The following is a 13,391-nucleotide window of genomic DNA, read 5'->3' as shown; positions in this document are numbered from 1 at the left end:
AGGGAGGTACAGAATCTGTCTCACTTTCGGGGGCACACATACACCTAATTAGATCAAGTTCACGCCACCTTTTTAATCTGAGATATTTATAATATGTCCAAATATTAAACGGCACACACCTGCAGGGTGGTCAGATTCGGCCTGGCGTGTTCGATTCAGTCAAGGCAGAAAGCTGGGCTAATTGGTGTGTCATCATTAATAAAAAGACTAGCTCATAAAACATAAAGACATTGAAGAAGACAGGCCGAGCGCTAAACATCATTTGAGGATTTACTTACAAAAAAGGTACATAAAAGCACTTTGGTGGCATGCACACACTAGTCAAAACCAACAATCAAAGACTAATAAAAATGTGGCAAGCTGTTCTTCAGGTACACTTTTTTCTTTTTCAGACAAGATGATCGAAGGCGCACTGACACACTTATTGCCTTCCCTTCTAGTGGGATATGTTCCATATATCTCACGCCCTAACTTTGTGCCTCCCCTACGAAGCACACACGTGGCATCAAACGCCGGCACACACCCGCAACGCTTACAATGATTGGCCAGATGGCCTCCCCCCCCGCCAATGAATTCACCTGTGAACAGTGCTCTCGTAATCGATCATTTAGGCAGTGACCAGACGGCCCCACGTAGCATCTGCACACAGGAGAGAGGTATAAACACCACCTAGAACAAGGCGTGCTTATGTGACGCCATCGTAGTAAGATTATACTGAAAGTCGGCTTCACCCTACGCATTTGCGTTTTTTTTTTTTTTAATTCGATGCTGCTCTGGAACTACCTCTTGAAATTTTTAGTGCTAGCGATGAAGAGGGTTATACTTGTGTTACCTGTGTTATCTAATATTGCCAGTCTTTTGAATTATATGAGAAGTTTGGCACAATCCACCTGGCATTTATTTCAAAGGCAGAAATGAAGTTGGTAGGAAATTTTCACCTTCATTCAGAGTTACTTGAATAAACATTAGGACAGCACAAAATTCATATGAGAGCATATTTATTGTTAGATGAATAGATAAAGCTTAGAATGGTAGGCAGATATATTACTCAGGACGATGACTTTGACGAAACTCGGTGTAGCTTGTCGTGAATACGAGATCGTTTTCACGGAAGTGCTGGTCACAACGCTGTAACGTAAATATAAAAAAGCTGCTTAAGCTGGGAGCAGCGCTTGCCATGAGTGTATTAAAGCAGCGAGCAGCTAACACGGCTTTCAACCAGTCATTTACTACGGCAACTACGATCCCAAGGCCACTAGCAAAATAAAATTGTTTCTATAAGAAAATAATTTAGGTTGCTAAACAATTTTGTTCCGCACTCAAAACAGGGCGAATGCTACTCGATTATCAGTAGCTGTGCTGTCCAAATTGTGTGATCTAATGGGTACGCCTACGCTTTAATACACTGTGCTAAATAAAATAGTGGTGAATAGCAGCACGAGTATTAGGAAGCAACTAAGAGCGCTTTCTTACCACAGTGCACTTCATCGGTAATAAGGTTTTCCGTGGCACAGCCTTTGTCCACGCAGCATTTTGAACCGAGTCTGACGGATACTTGTACACTTGCGCTTTGGACCTATTGGCATAGTTAGAGCGACAGTTTGGCTCACAACGACAACCAGACATTGTAGATACCTTGCTCGCAAGCGCTTATGCAGCACAGATTACAAACACGGCAAACAAGGGCTGAAGACACGCACACTCAGGCCGAGTCGTTCCAGATCGCCTTGCTTGCGTACGCTTGCGCTCTGCGCCGGCGATCTATCCCCAGATCTCACTGTCGTGACGTAGGATTAGTGGAAAGGGGGACTAGCGCGGGCCTTCTCTTAGTCTAGAGGTGTTGGAGGTATGCGGTAAACGACGCCGGCAATGCAGGATACAAACTTTCGCTCGTGTTTTATGGTGCAGAGCGGCTTCCTGTTCTCATAAACGGCTTTACATGTTCACCAGCTATTCGGGGGCGGTAAACAAAACGTCCACACCGCACTTCTTTTCAACCTTTTTCAGCCGGGGCGATAGCTGATGAACGTATGGAATGGCTGTACGCCTCAGCTTTTTGCATCCTCTGTCGCCTGCCATGAAAAGGCGACCACCTGCCCTGACTCCTTTCAGGAGGCATTATCATCAGGAAAACCTGCCTTCTGCAACTGGCATTGCAAAAAGTTGCCTGCGCGGTGCACTTGAAAGGTCATATCAGCATAAAACTGAGGACAGTTTACAGACGCACGTGCACCGGTTGCAGAAAGCCAGTTTTCCTGATGATACAGTGACGGCTATGGCGAAATGCCTCCTGAAAGAAGTCAGGGCATATGGTCGCCTTGTCATAGCAGGCGACAGAGGGTGCAAAGAGCTGAGGCGTACAGCCGTTCCATACGTTCATCGGCTATCGCACCGGCCGAAAAAGGTTGGAGAGAAGTGCGGTGTGGACGTTTTGTTCACCGCCCTCGGAAAGCTGGTGCGCATGTGCAAAGGCCTTAATGAGGACAGGAAGCCGATCTGCACCATAAAAGACGAGCGCAAGTTTGTATCCTGCATTGCCGGCGTTGTTTACAGCATACCCCTCTCCTGTGGCAGATGCTACGTGGGGCCGTCTGGTCGATGCCTAAATGATCGATTACGAGAGCACTGTTCGCTGGTGGATTCATTGCTGGGGGGAAGCCATTTGGCCAATCATTGTAAGCGTTGCGGGTGCGTGCCGGCGTTTGATGTCACGTGTGCTTGGTAGGGGAGGCACAAAGTTAGGGCATGAGATATGGGAAACATCACATCAGCAGGGAAGGCGATAAGTGTGCCAGCTCGACTTCAGTCACCTTGTTCGAAAAAGAATAAGTATACTTAAAGAACAGTTTCTCACATTTTGACTAGTCCGTGATTGTTGGTTTTGACTAGTGTGCGCATGCACCACCAAAGTGCTTTTATATACCTTTTTTGTAAGTAAATCCTCAGTTTATGTTTAGCGCTCGTCCTGTATTCTTCTATGTCTTTGTCTGCGTTATATGCGCTAGTAGTTTTATTAATAATAGTGTTCAATTCATAGCACAGCGACTAGTATCAGGAACCTGTTCTTCAGTAGCTCTATGAAACACCGACCAGCGCCCATGCTTTCATCAGGCGAAAGATGAGTCCGGCGGTTAGGCGCTCCTGCAGAGGGAGGGGAGCTGCGCGGTTAGGTGAATGCTTTTAAGGTCACTGGTGCGGAACGGCATGACCTTGAGCTTTGCAAGAGAAAAGTGCAGCTTTCGCTCCAAAACTCAAGCACAGTGACTTTCCACCTGATGGCTTTAGCACATCGTAATTGGCCTCGCGTGGGGCTTAGGAGGGACGTTTTTACTAACTTTAGCGCTCTGAAAGGTTTGTCGCCCTCGCGCCCAGCTTTCCCACTCCTTACACTCTTCCTGCGTACCCAATTTCCTGGAGATACACTCCGCTTTAGGTAGGCACCTGCTGCGCACCTACGAGTTACAGCCTGCACCCACTCACTGGACAAGAAAAACTGCCCTAGGGGGTACCGAGACATTGTTTGCCTTCATTTTATTCTTGTAAAACGTATCACTGCAAGACATGTTCCTATATGTACATTAATCCTTTCGTGAATGTCTCATGACAGGCGACGACAGGTCATTCAACCAGACAGGGATCACTTGGAAGACCGGTTAATGGAGAGCTTGAAATCTCTCTTTGAAGATAACCCGCCTTATGTCTCATATATATTCCTCTTCTAAGCAATTACACCGATCTCTTACCACTACTGGGGTTAAACCTAGCACAAGATGAAGGAAGGAGTCAAAGTTTTCACAGCAGAAGCATAGGTATTTCCTTCCAAGAGACTGCATCGGTATTCCAGTTTCTCCGGGAGATTTAGACTCGCTTTTTGATAACTACACACCAAGCTGTGTTTTATTTTTCGACTTCGCTTTGACTCGGACCGCATGGCTTTACTGCTAACGTTTTCCTTTTATTTAAAATAATTATATTAGCTATGCTCGCTCTTCTAGAGGCTCGAAGACGCAGGGAAAGGTCAAAATGTCTGTATCACAATACGCTGACTCCCACTAACTTATACAATGCGCAACTACGTCCCATTCTCCCGTCTGAGATGTGAGGAAACGGAACTGCTACGAAGGAAAGGGTGAGGAGGCAGCATAGGCCGCGATAACAAGAAGGAGCTGCTTTACTGCTATGACGTGCGCATTGCTATGCATGACTGTGATTTCTCTCGCGAAGCAGAGCAAAACCATCAGTTTACCACACTTGGTGCTTTCATCGCCTATCGACCATGCAAGCAATTGCATGGAATACCAGAGCAGACGATGGCGAAACTCTGAATAGGCGAAAATCAGGATCGGGCGCGCATATCGATTTAAAGCAAACGAGGCCATCGCCAAGCGCCACCGAAATGGCGCGAATGCTGCCTACTTAGAATTACAGGAGCCCCTCCAGGTAAAAGCAGTTTACAGAACGAGACGTGAGGCTCAGTGTCGAAGAACTGCAATTTCTGTGCGGCTTCTATAGCCGCACGTTTAGCCTGAGTGGACAAGAGTTGATATTTTTTTTTGCTGGCTTGCTGAACGCTATCCGCTATGATTTATTCATGCTCTCACTGCTTAAATAGCTACTCGTCTAACGTGGTTCTATTCTACTAAAATTACGCGGGACTTTAGCGACTAAAGTAGTGAAAGTCGAAAGCCTAAATGTCGCATTCTACTACGCAACTGGCACAAAATATTGGTCAATTAGGTATTTAAGCATTAAGTAGTAATTTACTGCAAAACTAAACAATTCATGAACTAGTAATTATATATTTAATAATTTGTAATTTATCATTGATTGACATATACGCGTTCGCGTATACTGTGTTGGTGCTTTGTGATTGATCGAGACCGCTATGACGTCATCCCGTCTCGGCCAATCAGATTCGCCACAAAAGCGGGACACATTTTGTCCATCACAGCGTGAGCCATTAAAGGCTTTCGACTTAAACATCCCTCACAAGCGGTGATGAAGGCATGAGTTCATGCTGCAAAAGTGGTATCCAGAGTGCACAGATTGTTACAGTGAATGGTTATTATCGCGGAGATATCACATTCACTTAGAACAATATTAGCGTCAATCGGGTGTAACAGCGCCAAATGCAACGAACGAAAGGGCTGCCTTTGCACTGAAATTCATTATTTTTTGGGCTGACTTGCGCGTGCAAATGCGTACTCGGCGGCCGTCAACCTATGTACAGTCGCCAAAGTCAATGTGTCCGTTGCACTCGCCAACTCTCAATTTCAAATCGGCGACGAAACATTTCGAAACCGCCAAAGGTGACCAGAGCAATCTGGAACAATGTGCAAGTAGACACAAGTGGCTGCTGTCGTTTGAATAAATATCGGCGATCCTTGCGCTGCAAAGAAAGTGGTCACACGCGTTTCGGCAACGCTGAGCTCAAATAAACATTACAAGATCCTGAGCGCTACAGACAAATTGATAAGGCTGCATGCTGGCGGTTGGTGGGAGCAGCAAACAAAAATTACTGCGTCCAGTATACGCGACTTACTGACGACAGAACAACCTTGGTCTTGAATCAAACTTTAAGCGAAACGTGCAGCGAACCAAGTAGCGGCAGTCTTATAGCAACCAGAGGGAATAACACGCAGTGAAGAAAGGTGGTGAAATATACTGGCAAGCAAGCCAGTGACGGTCTCCGTATCTCCTGGCACACATCGTTGCCTTCTTTTGAAAAGCTGTTCACTGTGAAGGCGAGTGCTCCGTCCACCTGCCAAAAATGCGTTCTCTGTGAAGCAGCGCAAACACTCTGTTACAGTAACACATCATCGCTGTAGCTGAACATCCTGCGTGTTTAACGGCTTGACTCTCGCGCTTTGCACTGCATATCTGAGTCGCAGAGCTGTAATCAATCATGGAGTAGCGAGTGACACGGACGAGGCCAATCAGAGAGTGGCGAGTAGCACAAACGCGGTGAATCAGACAGTGGGGATTGACACAGACACAGCGATTAAAACAACGCTCAGTGACATAGGTGCGGCCAATCAGAGAGCGGGGAATGAAACAGATACGGCGAATTAGAGACCGGTGAGTGACATAGACATGGCCAATCAGAGAGTGGCGATTTAAACCGACGCGGACAATCAGAGAGCGGCGAGTGGCAGAAACGTGGCCACAAGAGGCATCAACGAAATCTGCTTGAGCTAACAAGAAGCCTGCAAAGAGGGAACGTGGTCTTCAAGACGACGCAGTTGACGCAAAAACTCGCACAAAAATAACATACGGCTAATTAAAGTTTTTCCTTCCTTCAGGCAAATGACACGCATTGGAAGTAGAAGCTTCACAAACGTTGCATGTGCTGCCGCACATACTTTACTGTTAACCAAATGATTGAAACCGGCAGCAAATATTTGTGAACAGAATTTGCTCCTGTTATTAGTCGAACGCTGAGTCATTGATGAGAACTTCATCGAAGTACTCTTTTCAGTATAAGTTCATTTCTTGCGTCCTTCCGACTATGCTTACTTCCTTTTGGCAGCAAAATACGTAAATAAACAAAGATATTTAATTTAATAAAAACGGGAGAACACGCTCTGCCTTTAGGAGTAGGACGCGGATGTGTTAAGTATCACCCCATATGTACCATTTTTGCGAGCCTAAATGTTCCTGTTAAATGCTCCTGATGAACACTGAGACTTTATGACCATTTTCGGTAAAATTCATTTTCTGCTTCCTTCCAACTATGTTTACGTTCTTTCGATCGTGAAATGCGCATAGAAATTCTAAAAATAAATTTAATTTAAGCAAACGTTATGGATGACACTTAAGAACTGGCCATTTGTAATGGGTTAATGTGGTAGAGTAGGCTAACAGCCCACATATAAAACCTCTTTTAATCCAAGCCGTATGAACTTGCCTACGTGGCCTAGGGGCAACGTGAATTCAAGGTTCCTGGAAGCTGATTGCGATATTGGGCTCCTATATGAAAGGAAAGGCCCGACTCCTTCCAAACGACAGCCAACCGTGAGCCGGATTTTCTGGTTAACGGGGTATTTAACACTACAGCATTCAAAATGACGGGCGATATAAAGTATCTCTTGGAAGAAGGCAGCAGAGCAGGTAAGAACATGAAACATAAGTGCCCACAAACACAAGGGCAAATTTTCTATTCACCCTAAGGCTGACGCCGCAGGGAAGCTTGCAACTGGAAGGTATGTCGCAGAAAAAGCTGATGAAGAAGAGGCCAGCCGAATTGTGGCTGAAGGGATTGACTATTTGAACCGTATAAAAGGACGTGAAAGATGCAGGCTGCGTTTTGAACCGGTAATTAAAGAACTGAAGAGCAAGGAATTTAAGCTGTGTCTTTCAGATAAAGAAGGTGGTTTTGTTGTATTGGATTCTATCAATTACGGAGTAGAGCCTCTGGCAGCCATGAATAAGAACTTTCGAAAAGTGCAACCTAGGACTTAAAAGCTGCTAAGAGGAAGCTTCTACGGATTCTTGAGGAAACAGACCTGAGGCAGCTTTGCTGCAAGGTTAAGGACACTAGACATGACACCTTGTCGGTATTCTTCAGTGCAAAAACACACAAACCTGACATACCTTTCCGAGCAATATTGTCAGAGGCACACATGTGGCAGATGCTAGCCTCGAAATCTCGCCTGCTGGCCAAGTACTTGTGGATGATCCCTCTAGAATAAAAAAAACTCTGAGGAGATAATATCTGAGATCAAGGGATATGATAAGAAGAGACTTTCTGGATTTTCACTCGATACTAAAGACATCTACTATTCTATCCCACAAGTAGGCTTGTTGAAAGAACTACGAGAAATGGTTGAGGAGTAGGCTATAGTTTTCCAGAATTCAGCCGGGGTGTTTGTGGATACATCCTTGGAGTTAATTACAGCCTATCTCAAATCAACTGTTGCATCCCATGATGGAACATTGTATGTCCAAAGGAGTGGTGTATGCATTAGTTAGAGTGGCACCAGCTCTGAGCGATGTGTACCTAACCGCATGTGACAGAAGGATTCTGACGGCTATGAACGATAAAGGAATTGTAAAGATCGTTCGTTACATTGACGACCTTTTGGTATTGTGTGATTTAGAGAAAGGAAAGGCGACTGAGCAACTAAAAGACATAGCCCTGGTGCATTTAAAGAAAGTTGCCCTGATCTTAGATTCACCTGGACACTTCCAAAGGAAGGTGTTTTGCGCTTCCTGGATTTGAGTCTCGAATTCTTACCAAAGCACTTATGTTGGACGTACCAGCCAAGAGCGAACAAGCAGTTTCTTCCGTATACATCCCAGCATACAGTAAAACGAGGTGTTGCAAAGGCTGCATCAACGTCGGCTGTCAACAAATCATGCCGCCATCGTGTCAGAAACGGTTTTCTAAGCCAGACTGAGAGGCTTCTGGAGGTAGGGTATTCTGAGTATTTGCTGTGTAGCATAATAAAAAGCATTGTCCTGCCGATCAAGCGGAGGATTCGAAAATAAACCTTACTAAGAAAACTAAGTGGTCAGTGGTACCATATGTGCATGGCTTCACCCATAATTTAATGAAGATTGGTCAAAGACGCGACATCCGGGTTATTCCAACAGCACCAAACAGAGCTAAAGGGATGTGTGTGCCGGTTAACAACCAGGACTTCAACTCTAGATGCAAAACTTCGCACCGGACTAGGTACTCTAAGTGTATTCAGGGTGTTGTTTATCAAATTTCCTTGCATTGTGGAAAGAAATATATTGGACAGACAGGAAGAAGTCTCAATGACAGGATTAGACAGCACGCCGTGGCAATATCAGAAAAGTCTTGCATTAATTTCGCGGTGCACTGCAAAGACTGCGTTGGTTGTAGAGACCAAGAATGTCCGGCTGACCTTCATATTGTAGAGGTTATGAAAAGATGAAGGATAAGTTAGCAAGGAAAATTTATGAAGCATAGACAATCTGTTACTCGGGAGATCAATGTGTCTGTATGCCTTGAGTGGTTTTGTTGAAGAAGGAATTAGAATTTCTGCGCAACCCGGCAGAATGTTAATGACAAGGAAGAAGTTGACTGCAGGCGTGAATTGAAGGGAGAAGGCAGACTGAGGTCTCTCTAACCAGGCTACGCTGTCGTATTACGCTCCTAAATTTCTATATGCACAGGTTTGGTTCGGCGCTTTCTCCTGTCTGCGCATTCTGCGGGGAACCGCAAACAATAGATAATTTCTTGATATTTTGCCGCCGTTATACCATGATGAGAAAACGGTATTTAGAGAAGCCGTTACAACAGCTTGGTCTTAATTTGAGCAGCCAAATTTTATTATCGTTTGGTGCCACCATGCTTGGGTGTAGCCACAGGCCTGTTTTTAACGCCATTCAAAACTTCTTAATAGAAACAAAACGTCTGCCTTGCTAATATGGTTTGAATTTTTAATCTGTACATATAAATCTTAGTATTCTCCTACTGCGTGCGTTAGTATTTACTCTTTCTTATTTTGGTTTTTCATCGTTACATTTCCTTCTCTATTCCCCAGCATTTATTTCTATCTATTTTTGCGATGTAGTTATACATCTCAAAATCTAATATCTCTGCACCCCAATTCCTGGCCGATCCCCCTATGTGGGTATGTGCCATCAAATTAGAGGAGAACAACAACAACAACAACAACAAGATGTGCGGGTTCTTGTCAATATAGTCGTCAGTGCAGCGTTTTCCTTGTGTTTGTGTGTGCTTCTTATGTTTTGGGTTGTTACCTGCTCTGCTGCCTTCTTCCAAGAGATGTGTGACCATTTAGCTCAACGTTCAACTCTATTATTGATATAAAATTTCTCGTCGAAATGGCAACAGGACACTCTAGACTACAATTTTCAGTTCACTTTTTTTTTTTTTGCCTCAGCTTTCAAGGTAGGCTAAAGACAGTCATCTGCGAAATCAGTGAAATGTAGACTAAGCGCACAATGACCTTTTGGCCCGCTTAACGTACGCTAGGGGAGATGTGACAGCAACGCGCTCTGCGTTTAATGAGGACGGAAGACAACATGAAGCATGGTCTAGGCGCCTATCAGTATGCTGACAGGGAAGGACATCGCTGTTCGCCTGGACGCAAGGCAGACACGCCGAAGGCCGGCGTTGTTGAAAAGAGTTTTTGTTCGCGGGGTATTTCATATTAAGTTGGTGAGGAGAGCCTTGAGCATTGTATGGGGGCTTCATCTCCGGAGCGTTTGCTTGCAGTAAACGTTCCCAGAGCGTGCATTTACCTTTCTCTTATCTGCTATGTAGCCTAGTGGTTAGAGCGCCCGTCTCGGCTGCGGGAGGTGGTCAGTTCGAAACCCACCGCCGGACACCCACCGGTAAAAATGGGTACAAGCGTCCCCCGGCCTGGTGCTCGGCTTTTACAGGGGTGTGCGTTTGGGAGAAGCTCCGCAAGGGCAGAGGAACTAGAGACCAAATTGCCAACCTTCGCTGGATCATGGAAAAAGCAAGAGAGTTCCAGAAACCCATTTACTTCTGCTTTATTGATTATGCGAAAGCGTTTGACTGCGTAGATCACAGCAGATTGTGGCAAGCTCTCCGAGAGATGGGAGTTCCAATTCACCTCATCTGTCTCCTCAGGAACCTGTATGAAGGGCAAGAGGCCACAGTCAGAACTGGGCATGGTCTTACTGATTGGTTTCCGATTGAGAAAGGGGTGAGGCAAGGCTGCATACTATCGCCCTGCCTATTTAACCTATATGCAGAGTGCATCATGAGGAAGGCCGGTCTGGACGAGTCTTCAGCTGGAGTGAAGATTGCTGGAAAACGTATCAACAACCTTAGATATGCGGATGATACCACTTTAATGGCAGAAAGTGAAGTGGAACTCAAGAGACTTCTGATGCGCGTACAAGAAGAGAGTGAGAAGTTTGGGCTTAAACTGAACATTAAAAAGACGAAGATCATGGCGTCTTGCCCTATCAAGTCCTGGAGCATCAATGGACAAGAAGTGGAAGCTGTGACAGATTTTCTGTTCTTGGGCGCCAAGATTACCTCGGAAGGAGACTGCAGCCATGAAATTAGGAGACGCCTGCTTCTGGGAAAGAGAGCAATGGTTAGCCTTGACCGCCTAGTAAAGAGCAGAGACATTAGTCTGCCAACCAAGATCCGTATAACCCGTGCTATGGTCTTTCCAGTTGTGATGTATGGATGCGAGAGTTGGACTGTGAAAAAGGCTGACCGCCGAAGAATTGACGCGTTTGAATTGTGGTGCTGGCGAAGACTCTTAAGAGTTCCTTGGACTGCCAGAAGATCAAATCAGTCGATATTGTCGACCATAAACCCTGACTGCTCATTGGAGGGTCAAATTCTAAAGTTAAAGCTCAGCTACTTTGGTCATCTGATGAGAAGAGAGGAGTCGCTGGAGAAAGATTTGATGTTGGGAAAGGTTGAGGGTCGCCGGAGAAGGGGTAGGCAGCGAACGCGATGGTTAGATGGCATTCTCGAGGCATTGCAGATGAAGCTATGTGATGTTAAGAAGATAGTGAGAGACCGGAAAGCGTGGCGTGACATGGTCCATAGGGTCACGAAGAGTCGGACACGACTGAACGCCTGAACTGAACTGAACTATCTGCTATGAGAGCAGGTGAGCAATGAGGGTTAAGCGGTGTCAGCCGAGTATAGTCAAGTAGACGTCGTCTGCTTCTGGCAAACGCTTGGCCCGCGCGAGAGTAAAAGCACTCTCGCCGTTTTCGAAACTGCATTTCCGAATTTGACGCAAAACGACAGTCTGATTGACATTGTCTGGCATTTGTAAATAACCGCAGTGATTTGTATGATACCTTAATACTCTGATGTGCACTGCCGTGAGCCTCACTACACGCCTTCAGATTTTCTTGCCAACATAAAATTATAATATATGTTGATATTGACCTTTTATCTAAGTGTCGAAGGAAACCGTCCTTATTACAACTGTCCCCTCATTTCTTCTAAAAGTATACACAAAGCATAATTAGCTCAGATTAAAGAAAGTTCCCCAGAAACTGTCTTCTTTCTTTGTGTGCAATCTGTGCAATTTTGACGCAATAATTGAAGCCTAGTTTCAAGATTAGCAATATTCACTTTTTTGTTTAATACAGCTTGGTTGAGAAACTCATAGCGCTGGTAAAAGAAATCAAAAAAGATAAACTGCCTTAAATTGGGTCGAAGCATGATGTTTGACGAAAAGGTTTCTGCACAAAGTGAAGATAACGTAGAGAGGTACACTACGGAAAACGGAAGGTGTAACGTTAAGGATGGGAAGCGTGCAGAATAAGTCAGGAAATCAACTTTAAATAATGACATTCTAGTGGATATCAAGAAGATATGGACATAGGCAGGTCATGCAATGCCAAGGGAGCATAATCAATAATCCCTTAATGCAACAAATTTGATTCGACAGGAAGTCAAGCGGCGTCGGGGGCGGCAAAACGTTAAGTGAGCAGTCTAGATTAACAAGTTTGAAGAGGCCGTGTAAATACAGCTATCACAGGACCTTATTATTTGGAGTGATACAGGCGATGCTTTTGCCATGCAGTGGATAAACTCCCGATGGTGATGAAGATCATGACAGTGAATACATAGACTCAATGTTCGCTGCACCTATTAGTGCAAGCGTGTTTGCCTGGTGGCACGAACGTTCCGCTTAGTCTGGGGGCGTCCGTCCCTTTATAGCCCTGCGGACGTTTTTATGCGCACGACGTGTGCCGGGCTTCAGCATCGCTCGGGAGCAAGCGAATGCAGCTGGGCCCGTATTCGGAGTTTTCGTCTTCATCGAAAGTGTCGTTATCTTCCCGAACGCGAGTCATCTTATTGGTGGAAACAGCGGAACCGGAAGAGCAATTGACGTCTGGTTCCGGTGTTCGCACCAATAGGATGAATCGGAATCGGGGAGATAACGACACATCTGAAAATGATGCATAGCTTAAATGCAAACCCTGGCTGCAACAACGCTGCTTATGTCCAGCACAGTGTTCTCTCAGACCTCGTTGGGACTGCGGGTAAATTCAGCGATGGCAGTTAAGTAACGGGGAATCGATCAGCTCACCTGAAGAGCACAACGCTGGAGTGCCGCCCGTGAACAACCTGGTTCCGGTAAACTTATAAGCCAAAGCCGAAGAGGTAGTAACGATGTTATGGAGCGGCGTTGCTCCAGCTATGCGCAATTGATACCCAGCATGACTGGCTACAACGCCCGCAGGTCCGTCGCTTCGTATCCTTTTTTTTTTTTTTTTGCGATTGTGGTGTTGTGGTCGTGTGATGTTGCGAAAAAAGGGGCATCGATTTCATCCATTGCAGCACGTGCGCACGGGCCACTGTAACGAGTGGGCTCAGGTTATTCCAGAAACGTTGAAATGTGATTATCGCGTTGCTGTTTTCGTTTGACCAATGCGTTATT

The 13,391-nt window shown here is 45.4% G+C and overlaps 1 protein-coding gene across 1 annotated transcript in view; it reads right to left on the bottom strand.

The window, feature by feature from the left end:
* The window catches only part of LOC146208021 (sodium-coupled monocarboxylate transporter 2-like), a 185,827-nt gene extending 172,670 nt beyond the window's left edge, over positions 1–13,157 (bottom strand). Inside the window, exon 1 of the mRNA XM_084591704.1 lies at positions 13,041–13,157. The gene's annotated coding sequence lies outside the window, so the exon portion shown is untranslated. The remainder of the gene's footprint in view (positions 1–13,040) is intronic.
* Positions 13,158–13,391: the final 234 nt, after the last annotated feature.

The sequence above is a fragment of the Amblyomma maculatum genome, chromosome 1, assembly GCF_055883805.1.
Source record: "Amblyomma maculatum isolate TAMU_Amacu chromosome 1, ASM5588380v1, whole genome shotgun sequence".
NCBI classification, from domain to species: domain Eukaryota; kingdom Metazoa; phylum Arthropoda; class Arachnida; order Ixodida; family Ixodidae; genus Amblyomma; species Amblyomma maculatum.
Note: the sequence above shows the minus strand (reverse complement) of the source record. Positions and strands in the feature narration are given on the sequence as shown.